The 12,400-nt window shown below is 36.8% G+C and overlaps 1 pseudogene; it reads left to right on the forward strand.

The window, feature by feature from the left end:
* The first annotated feature begins 7,240 nt into the window (after nt 1-7,240).
* On the forward strand, nt 7,241-10,076 carry LOC113108047 (galactose-specific lectin nattectin-like; annotated as a pseudogene).
* Nucleotides 10,077-12,400: the final 2,324 nt, after the last annotated feature.

Here is a 12,400-nt window from a genome sequence, read left to right on the forward strand (position 1 = left end):
ATCATCACAACACATGCATATAACGAAATGCACTGCAAATCACCACAACACATCAGAGTATGTGAGCGGAGTGGAGTGGCAAAAATTTCCCCTCCGCGCTCAGAGCATTTAATAATCACTCCGCTCCAGCTCCGCTCCGGGTTCACAATTTCCCGCTCCCGCTCCACTCCGCGCTCAGTGATACCAGAAACACCGCTCCGCCTTCGCTCCGTTGCTAAAGTATTTCAGTATGTTTGAAATGTTATGTTCATAACGTAGCCTATATTAAAATAAAAAATAAAATAACAGGAGAGTTTCAAAGTGGCTTAGGCTGTTGTGTGCAAACCTTTTTTTCCTACCACATGCCAAACTAATAACATGGATGTCAGCATTAAAAGGTATAATTACTGTATTCTGCTGTGCAAATTTTGTTTGTGATGAAAATAACAGTACATTTTTATTTTATCTACAGATCAATGCATTTCTTACAGATTTATGCTCATTCAAAATCAGATGAAGTAACACTGTAGGATTACATTTGTTTGAATGCATTATTGCGAAAGCGACTGCGTGTGAATGTGCTGTAACTGTTTAAATCATGCTTTGACCCGAAAATATTCAGTAAAAGGAACAGACAAACTCCTTGAGAACTAACCTATAACTTCCCACTTGGCTATTGTCGTCATTGTAACCTTCTGATTTGAGAGATCCATCTGTATCAAGCTATAGTTAAATATGTTTAACGTGAATACTTGCGATTTTACCGGCCGTTGGCATGAATTGTACTCGTGATGGAGCGGTGGTGGAGTGCTCTTGGAGCGAGTGAAAACCACAACGCTCCGACTTTTGATTCTCAGAAAACAAATGAGACCCAGCATTCATGATATGCACGCTCTTAAGGCTGTGCAATTTGGCAATTAGTTGAATTAGTTGAAAGGGGTGTGTTCAAAAAAATAGCAGTGTGGCATTCAATCACTGAGGTCATCAATTTTGTGAAGAAACAGGTGTGAATCAGGTGGCCCCTATTTAAGGATGAAGCCAACACTTGTTGAACATGCATTTGAAAGCTGAGGAAAATGGGTCGTTCAAGACATTGTTCAGAAGAACAGCGTACTTTGATTAAAAAGTTGATTAGAGAGGGGAAAACCTATAAAGAGGTGCAAAAAATGATAGGCTGTTCAGCTAAAATGATCTCCAATGCCTTAATATTTTCAAGAATCCCCCGCAAAGTCCCTCTGTTAAAAAAAAGGCATGTGCAGAAGAGGTTACAATTTGCCAAAGAACACATCAACTGGCCTAAAGAGAAATGGAGGAACATTTTGTGGACTGATGAGAGTAAAATTGTTCTTTTTGGGTCCAAGGGCCACAGGCAGTTTGTGAGACGACCCCCAAACTCTGAATTCAAGCCACAGTACACAGTGAAGACAGTGAAGCATGGAGGTGCAAGCATCATGATATGGGCATGTTTCTCCTACTATGGTGTTGGGCCTATTTATCGCATACCAGGGATCATGGATCAGTTTGCATATGTTAAAATACTTGAAGAGGTCATGTTGCCCTATGCTGAAGAGGACATGCCCTTGAAATGGTTGTTTCAACAAGACAATGACCCAAAACACACTAGTAAACGGGCAAAGTCTTGGTTCCAAACCAACAAAATTAATGTTATGGAGTGGCCAGCCCAATCTCCAGACCTTAATCCAATTGAGAACTTGTGGGGTGATATCAAAAATGCTGTTTCTGAAGCAAAACCAAGAAATGTGAATGAATTGTGGAATGTTGTTAAAGAATCATGGAGTGGTATAACAGCTGAGAGGTGCCCCAAGTTGGTTGACTCCATGCCACACAGATGTCAAGCAGTTTTAAAAAACTGTGGTCATACAACTAAATATTAGTTTAGTGATTCACAGGATTGCTAAATCCCAGAAAAAAAAAATGTTTGTACAAAATAGTTTTGAGTTTGTACAGTCAAAGGTAGACACTGCTATTTTTTTTAACACACCCCTTTCAACTAATTGCCCAATTGCACAGCCTTAAGAGCGTGCATATCATGAATGCTGGGTCTTGTTTGTTTTCTGACAATCTACTGAACCTACTGGTAACTTGTTTGCCACGTAGCAATAAAAAATATACTAAAAACCTTGATTATTCTGGTTAGTCACATTGTACTGCTATTATTTTGAACAATACTGTATAAGTTTTATTTTCAACCTGAAAGCATAAATATAGGCTATGCCTACCGTTTCAAAGCACAATACAAAACGGTGACATTCATCCACTGACGCTCTTTAATCAGCAGGGCTAAATCCAAAAGTGCGTATACTTACTTGTCGGCAACCTGCCAAAATAAAAGCCTGCTGATTTTAAGTTTGAATATGAAGAAAACGCTTTTATTTATTTATTTTTAGATGCTTTTTTTCCAAAGCAACTTAAAAAGGCAAACAAAGTAGAAGGAAAGTTTAGAATTTTATTTTTACGTTTATTTACTATAAAATAAATGCATTTGTATTTAATACTAGGACTGTTTTTTATTTTTAATAATATCACACACTTTCATTTAGTTTATTTACTATTATTTAATTTTTTTTAAACTAAATAAAGTGTAATAATATTATAACTATTATTAATTCTTTTTTATAGTTGCATTTAATGGGTCATGCTATGTGAAGTGTGAGGACCAAACCAAATCTCCAGGTTCTCTTATGAGAACTAGGCTGAAAAAATTATGTGCTCCCTTGCCTATACATTACAAATGCCCTCAAGTAGAACATCATTGTGGAGTAACACAAAATACACAAACATATGCTTTAAGTAAATAGAACAATTAATATGCAACATATCTAGGCTATAGTCAAAGTTCAATTGTCATATTAAATATTCATTATAATATAATAAACAGGTTGTGCTCTCTCAGTTGATAGATCAAACGCCTGAAGACTCATCACAACACATGCATATAACGAAACGCGCTGCAAACCATCAAACACATGCATATAACGAAACGCGATACAAACCGCTGAGAATCTACTGAACCTACTGGTAACTTGTTTGCCACGTAGCAATAAAAAAATATACGAAAAACCTTGATTATTCTGGTTAGTCACATTGTACTGCTATTATTTTGAACAATACTGTATAGAGCAGTTTGTGATCTAAAATGGTAATTGTGCATTAACAGCTATCAAACATGTCGGTATGCAAATGCGCTGTCAGTACATATTTATATTACACATTTTTTATTTTGGTCGGGCATGCGGACCTGCGGACCACTTATGTGCACCTCTGTGTATAGGGGCCACACTTAACATCAAGGCCAGAGGCCCCTTGCCCAACTAAGTCAGTTACTATTTATGGATAATATAGGAAGTGAAACTTTCAGCTCAGCATTAGTAGAGGAAAGAAAGAGATATCTGCTAAGCAAAACAACATGCCTTATGATCATGATGCAATAGCCACATCCTTTAGGAGGTACAGAGAAGAGCACAGAAATCTTACAGGCTATTTCTGGAACTTCACTACATCTTCCTGTTAATCTTGAGTACCTATAGAGTAGTACTGCATCCTTCATATCTCCAAAACGTCTTTAGTTTTATTATATGTATAAGAGAAAGATAGTCTGTGCAAATTTTTTTCGGAAAAACACGACCGGCTTTGCCTTTTTTGCAGCAGACATACTGATCCATGGACCCAAAAAGTTCCTGTTTGGTCACATCACTATATAAAACATTCTTGCAGAGCTCCACAGGTCTACACAAATGAATTTTATGAAGTTCAAGTAGGCCTTTTGTTCTTCTTGATCAAGACTGGTATTCATTGAGATGTCTCAACATGAAGGCCATACTTGTCTAGTGTTCTTCTTACACACTGCATTGAAATGGTTTTCCTCCTTTCATCAGGTCATCTTGCAAGTCTTTGGCTGTACATTGCAGGTTTTTCTCAGTTGCTCTGATTAAACATTTTATGATAGTGAGCTTTTTCTTCAATACCCTCAAAGGTTTTCTTGTAAAACACACTTTATGCTTAGGGCTAAGGCTGAGAGCTGTGTCTCTAGGAACTTTCAATGTTTGGAAATTTTCATATAGCCTTAGATTTTCTAATACAATATTTATTCTCTTTAGCTTTTGTGAGATCTCTGTTGACATGCATGGGCTAACTGTATGTATGTGTAACAGCTCAAGCTAATTCTGTTTTTAATAGAATTTCTAAAGGCTTAATTGTGTTTTGAGACACAATTATGTTCATGTTGTAGACCATGAAATAAGTGATTTAAAAACAGTAATGTTGAATAATTATGACAAAGCAGTATTATAAAAAAATATTAACTCAAAACTATTATACATTATATATTGACAATATGCCAGTGAACTGTTATAGACGAAATTTTTATTTTATCCTGGATCTTCAGAAAAGCTTGTATTTGTAAAGTACTGCAGTCTACGAGGGGTTTAGTAATTTTGATTGCAACTAGATATATATATATATATATATATATATATGTGTGTGTGTGTGTGTGTGTGTGTGTGTGTGTGTGTGTTATTCTTATTATTTTCTTTTTTTCAGGATTCTTTGATGAATAAAAAGTTAAAAAAGAATAGCATTTATTTAAAATATATATCTTTTCTAACAAAACCACTACAGTTCAAAAGTTTGGGGTCACTAAATTTGTATTCTTTCTTTTCTTTTAAGAAACCAAAGCTTTTATTCAGCAAGGATGTTAAATTGTTAAGAAGTGATAGAAAAAAAATTATATTCTGAATAAATGCTTTTCTTTTAAACGTTTTATTCATCAAAGAATCCTGAAAAAGTAGTCCAAAAAATAAATACATTTGGCAACACAACTAAATGGGGTCCTATACATTTGCACACATTTACTTTTTTGACGTGATGCTTGCTGCTGCACAATGGGGCCACATTGTTGTGTCTAATGTTCTACATTTTTTATGTACATGTTATAATGGGATTCTTTAATTTACATTTATTCATTTAGCAGATAATTTTATTATTTCATGTTGTAGACCATGAAATAGTAATTTATTTACCATTGAGATACACGTTTAACAAAAATATATATATAAATTATAAAATGATAAACCTCACAACTGAACCTTTAAAACCTTTTTTTTTTTAAGAAAAACGATGAATTGGAAGTACAAATTATATAATTTAAAACGGGTTTATGTGGGTAATTTTTGCATTGGTCTGAACAAAAGCTGTAGACTGGATTATTGAAAATGCACATTCATTCTCTGCCAGTAGGTGTTTGTAGACGGTCAGAAATATAGTGGTTCCCCTGGTAATGGCTGTAAACAAAGCAGCTCAACTCATAAATGACACTTAATCAGTTAAAATTACAATGTAATTGAAACTTTTTTGAAGACACCCAGTTCCCTTCAGAGATTCATTCATATAAAAACTTGAGTTAGTAAGAATGAGAAAAGTGTGAAAAAATATAGCCTACATTGACGAGGAATGTTACCAGCATGAGCTGGTAACTTCTTATGCTGGTAATTGGAGGGACAGGAGGCTCTCGGGATAGACAGAACGCTCTCTGACTTAATCTAAAATATCTTAATTTTACGGTATGACAGAGAAAAATCTAAATGTCCGGGGGAAAAAAGTGCCCACCAAGCACTTATGGTCAGTCCAAACGATTAAAGGTACCCCTGATCCTTCTAACCAATGACGCCATCCCTTCAATGCTAATATGATGGCCAACAATTATCTGTTACCAATGCCAGTTACCATCGGCGGGTGATAGACGATGGAAGAAAAAAAGGTGCAAAGATGCACCTTGTCGTCTGAGGAAGTGCTTTGGGAAAGAACTGCACCTACACCCACCTCTGATGCTTCGACCTCCACCACGGACTGACGTGTGAGATCAGGGGCGACTAAGATTGGAGCCAAATGAAGCAGCTCTTTAGATTGGCACAATACAACCTCGGCTGTATCGGACCACCTGAACAGAGTTCTGGGGAGGTCAAGACATTCAGAGGTGCAGCTAGTTGGCTGAAGTTACGAATGAAATGGTAACTTGGCAAATCCCAGAAAACGCTGTAGGGCCTTACGGGAATCTGGACTTGGCCAATCTATCACAGCCTTAACCTTTTCAGGATCCATGCACACTCCCTCAGAAGATACTATGTTATCTAGAAAAGAAACAGACTGTGCATGAAAAACGCATTTCTCTGCCTTGACAAAAAAAAAAAAACATTCTCTAGCCAACACTGAAGCACTCACCTGATGTGTGGAATATGTTCCTGGAGAGACAAAGAAAAAAATCTATATGTCATCCAGGTAAACATATGAATTGATCTACCATGTCTCTCAACACGTCATTCACGAGTGCCTGAAAAACCGCTGGAGAGTTGGAAAGCCAGAATGACATAAATATTCAAAATGCCCTCTCAGGGTCTTAAAAGTGGTTTTCCATCCATCCCCCTTCCTGATGCCAAGCAAATGATATGCACTACGTAAATCCAATTTTGTTCAAATGGATGCCCCTTGCAACCTCTCGAAGGCTGAACACATCAACAGCAAAGTATATGTATATTTAACCGTGATGTTGTTCAGCTCTCGGTAATCAATACAAGGTTGCAGAGAACCATCCTTCTTACCAACAAAAAAGAACCCTGCCACCCAGGAGAAGAGGAAGGTCGGATGAACCCTGTTGCTAGAGAATCAGAAATATATTTCTCCATGGCCACCCTCTCAGAGATAGAAAGAGAGTAAAGTTTGTCTTTAGACGGAGACTTACCTGGTAATAACTCTATAGCACAGTCATAGGGACGATGTGGAGGAAGAGAAGCAGCACGAGACTTACTGAACACTTTCTTCTGGTCCGGGTACTCAGCGGGCACATTTGACAGAACCACTGCCTTCTACTGAAACACAGAACCAGACACAGAGACGAACAAGCAGTGACAGTGTTTGATCCACATGGTTATGGAGTTCTAGCCCCAATCCACCTGAGGATTATGTTTCACAAGCCAAGGATGGCCTAAAACAGGGTTATTCAAATCTTGCCCTGTAGGGCCAATGCAGTGCAGAGTTTAGCTCCAACCCTAAACAAAGTAACCTGCCTTTGATTTTTTCTAATGATCCCAAAAACACTGATAAGCATGCTCAGGTGTGTTTGACTAGGGTTAGACCTAAACTCTGCACTGCATTTGCCCTCCAGGGCAAGATTTGAATAACCCTGTCCTAACACTTTGCACTGCATTTGCCCTCCAGGGCAAGATTTGAATAACCCTGGCCTAACACAATGGGTACAACAGGGAAGTCCAGGAAGAAGAATGGAATAGTCTCGGTGTGATTGCTTAAAGTTGTTTAAATTATCTTAATTAATGTTGGGGAGTTCTTGACCATTTAGAGCTTTGATGGTGATCTGGTGGGAGAGAGGCGTGATGGTAAGTTTTAACTGGTGTGTGAGATGGGAGTCCATAAAATTACCTTAAGCTCTGGAGTCCAGGAGTTCCTGACAGGGGTTGGTGTTGTTGGCCCATCTCAGTCTCACTGGAAGGAGAGTAGATGATGAGGACTTCCAGGCGGAGATCCCACCCGATAGTAGCCTCAACCTTACGACCAGACTTGCTCTTTTACCAGGCAAGAGTGTAAGAAATGTTCAGAGCCAACACAGTAAAAGCAGAGTCCATGGGACCTCCGCCTCTCTCTCTCCTCCCGGCACAGCCAAGCTCTTCCCAACTGCATAGGCTCATGATCGACGACGGGACCAACCGTGTTCTTTATACTGCTGCCTCGAACTCCAGTGCTTCCGGGAGTGAGTATGGATCAAGCAAGTTGCTCCAACTAATCAATGCTGGCATCAAACCATAGAGCCAAGTCAATTTATCCATTATGTCTAGGAGGTTAATCCACCATATAAATCTCTCTCTGAACATGGCCCATACAGAAACATATCCCACTGTGCCTCCTCGTTCCAATTGCACTCTGTTGCCAGCTTGCAGAATTTGATTGAGTAGTATCAAAGTTAGAGTATCAAAACTCTATTTTGCTCTGTCAGAAAGAAAATAGAACAAACAGATCAAAAAGAACAAAATCAGTTGATTGTTAATAGCCAGTATGTCTTTTTTATTTGATTGAATTTGTTGTTTAAATAAGAACCTGGCATAAGAGGGCACATATATGACAATAACTTTTATAATACTGATAAGCTAACATCTCCTGTTTTGTTTTTGTTTTGTTTTTTCAGGGTTTTGATCTATCAACAGTGAGAGCACAACCTGTTTATTATATTATAATGAATATTTAATATTGCATTTAAACTTTGACTATAGCCTAGACATGTTGCATTTTATTTTTACTATTTACCTAAAGCATATGTTTGTGTATTTTGTGTTACTCCACAATGATGGTTTACTTGAGGGCATTTGTAATGTATAGGTATAGGCCCCACACATAACATCAAGCCCCCCCTCCCTAGCCCCACTAAGTCCGTTATTATTTATAGATAGCCTAATATAGGAAGTGAAACTTTCAGCTCAGCATTAGTAGAGGAAAGAGGGAGATGTATGCTAACCAAAACAACTTGTATTATGATCATGATGCAATAGTCACACACATTGGGAGGTACAGAGAAGAGCAAAGAAATCTTACGGGCTCTTTCTGGAACTTCACTACATCTTCCTCTTGAGATTCTGAAGGCAACAATCTTAAAACCAATGTGAGTTCTGGCACAGAGACCTACTGAATAACCCTTTGACTTTGCTTTTAAAATACATTGACAGTCCATAATGTGAGGTATAATACATACTTTTAATTTTAAATGCTTAACTTTTATTTTTCAGTTTCGTCATGCCAATGCTGAGAAGTCTTCTGCTGCTTTTCATTGTATTCTCCATGGAGAATGAAGAAGGTAACAAATATATTTATTTGTAAAAACCACGTTAATTAATTTTAAAAGTTTTTCTGACAAACCTTGTTATGTGGATTTATGGAGAAGGACAGCAGGAAATATAATATTCAAACAACTAATAGTGACAATAAAGGGCTACTACTACTACTAATACTGATCATAATATATATATATATATTTTTTTTTTTATGTTTATTTACCTGATAGTTAATGCAGTTAAAAAATGCCCCTTTGGATGGAAAAATCTTGGAGTCCTATGCTACAAGTTCTTCTCTCGGGGTCAGCTGGGTCACAGCAGAGGTAAATTGTTAGTTACAAGGTGATTTCTAAAATAAATAATAAAACTTCCTTTTTGTAAATAAATTTGACAAAAAACTATCACTGAGCAAATAATATGTTAAAACTAAAATGTTGTTTTAAAATGCTTTTTGCTAAAAAAAACTATTTTGTATTAACAATTAAAAAATCTATGTCTTTAGAAGAACTGCCAAAGTCTGGATGCAAATCTTGCGTCTGTGCACAGTAAAATAGAACATGATTTTCTGCTGAGTCTGTTGCCTTCTTCTTCCACACATTGTTGGTTTGGAGCTCATGACGGTGAAGAAGTAAGTGAAGTGTTGCATTTTTTGCTTTGTCTAGTTTGTATGTTTGTCATGACTGAAATCTCCAAAATTTGTAATGAAGATGATATGACTTCTTCAAAGCCAATCTAAATGACCTTCTAAATGAGGTCTGAGAACAGTAGAGCACTCTTATAATAACTGAATTTGCTCTTTAGGAAGGACAGTGGTTGTGGACTGATGGAACTACGTTTGACTACACCCACTGGGCCCCTAATCAACCTGACCATGACAGTGAAGACTGTGGGGAGTTGAACTATGAAAGTAAGAATGCAGTGTGTGTTTTTATTTACAATAATTATTTGCAATCATATTTCACATCAACCAGTAACATGAAATGGTTTGATTTGTCAAACATGTCTTAAACATTCTATTTTAATTTTGATTCTAACATGACAATAATGATGAGAATGACATACTGTATTTAATTGTTTCACCTCATAGGTAGCGGTTGGAACGATGGAACCTGTTTAACCAAACAGGGTTATGTTTGTGCTAAATACCTGTGAGATCACATACAGTCATCCTGCTCCACAGTGACTTTGTAATACATTTATATGTTCTGATCTTATCTTTACAAGTGTTATTCTGATTTTTTTTCTTAAGTATTTCTTATGCTGGGTACACACCAAAAGATTTTGCAATGAATTGCAGTGATAGTGTTTGGAATGATTTTATACACGACACGTTGTATAAACATTCGTGCTGTTGCCACAAATCAACTAGCTCATCCTCCATCTCTGCTGTCCACATCAATTTCACTTTGTGCTGTGCCATGACTGCTTCTGTCTTCAATAATCTCCCTTTCTGATTGGATATTGTTTCGTTTCATGTGATAATCTCCAGAGCGTGCGCACGTTTGTCCTAGAGTCGGGGTTCCCCCCACACATAAGGATTTCTGAGCGGCTCTGACGTTCTTCCGATTAGGTTCGGACATTCTTAACACACCTCACACCACATTTGTAACACACCTCACACCAAGTGAAAATCTGATAAAATAATCTGTGGAACCATCAAGATAATAGGGACATAGCTAGGATTGTCGGAAGGGGGGAAATCGGTCCAAAATCAGCGCGATTATCTTTTGGTGTGTACAGCATTAAAGATTTGCACTTTAATCTCTTTTCAATACTGAAATACTTCTCAAATCAATAAAGGCATTTAAAAAAATGTCTTTCAAGGATTTTATATATAGTTATTAGAATGGCTTCATAGACTTTAATAGATGCCATTAAAGGGGGAGGGGCTTACAAAGATGCTGGTACCCAGTGACTAGAAGACAAAAATCTATCAGCCAACAGTATACTCTTTACAAATAAGTGCAGTGGATACTATACAGCCTAGGGTTCTTCACTCACTTTTAAAGAACCTTTTATGCCAAAAAAGGTTCTATGTAAGGAAAAATTATTAAATGATTGCATAATACTTATGTCAATATGTATAGATAGCTAGTAGGTTGTGTTGGGGAGTAACTAGTTACATGTAACGTCGTTGATGTAATTTACAAAATAAATTTAACTGTAATCAGTTACCTTTACTAGGAAAAAAATAGTAATTAAATTACAGTTACTAATGAAAATACGATTACAAAAGGGATTACATTTGAATATTTACACACATCCATATATAGTTCACGGGTTACCCAGAAAAAAAAAACTCTGCATAAAACTTAATTTAACCATAAAAGAACTTAAAGGGACATCAGAATATTTATAGCTATTTTATGTCATGATATAAATAATAAAATTTCAGGGGGGGGGTTATGACTTGAATATTGAATTAATGTTTGTGAATACATTGTTTTTTGTACATTAACATTTGTATTGTATATTTATTAATATACATATATACAGCAAAAAGTAAAGGGGCTCAGTGGGCAGCCCTGACGGGTACCACGATGAAGGGGGAAAGGGCATGATCTGTTGTTGTTTGTGAGATCAGAGGCAGAAGGGCAAAGGTACAGCATCTCCACCCACGAAGAAAAAATTTGTCCCAGTCCAAATTCCTCAATGGTGCTTATTAAGTAGGACCATTCCACACTGTCAAATGCTTTATAAGCATCCAGGGCTAGAATGGCTATTTTATCATGTTTTCCTTTACTCTTATACACAATGTTCATGAGTCTACGTACATTATGAAAAGAAAATATCCCGGGGATAAAGCCTGTTTGGTCTTCATGTATTATTGAACTTATACATTTACTTAACCGATTTGCCAGGATTTTAGTAAATATTTTAAGATCATTACAGAGAAGGGAAATGGGTCTATAAGAGGAAGGGTCTGTACTATCTTTATCCTTCTTTAAGATCAATGCAATGTTTGCTGAGTAAAGTGTTTCTGGTAATTTTTTGTTTTCAATGGAATTTTTAAACATTCTCAACATCAAGGGGCCAATTTGATTAGAAAAAGCTTTATAAAATTCTATACAGAAACCATCTGGGCCAGATGCTTTACGCAGAACCTGATTTTACCAAGTGAGACATGTTCCTGGGACAACATCGTTGTTGACCCTGGAACAACATTGTGATTAACCAATCAGATTTGAAGAACCAGTTTCTAGATTTTGTGAAGTTTACGCTTAAAATCAGTGTTTGGTGCTTGTACATCAGTGTCATTCATCTATTATTTACTCTGATTTTAGGGATTACTCATGGTTAAGGTTAGGTTTAGGTGTAGGGATATGGTTAAGAATATATTTTTGGAGTAAAATGTTGTTCCAGGGTCAACAAAATATGTTGACCTAGGAACACATCGAACTTGGCAAAATCAGGACGTGCGATGCTTTACCATTGGGAAAACTTCTAATAGCTGTAGAGACTTCTTCCAATGTAATGTCTGAATTTAAGTTTTCTTTAGCATCCTCACTTAATTTAGGTAGTCCAAGGGAGCGAAGGAAATTTGTAATATCCAGTGAGTGAACACTACTTTG

Source organism: Carassius auratus, chromosome 9, assembly GCF_003368295.1.
Source record: "Carassius auratus strain Wakin chromosome 9, ASM336829v1, whole genome shotgun sequence".
Classification (NCBI taxonomy): Eukaryota; Metazoa; Chordata; class Actinopteri; order Cypriniformes; family Cyprinidae; genus Carassius; species Carassius auratus.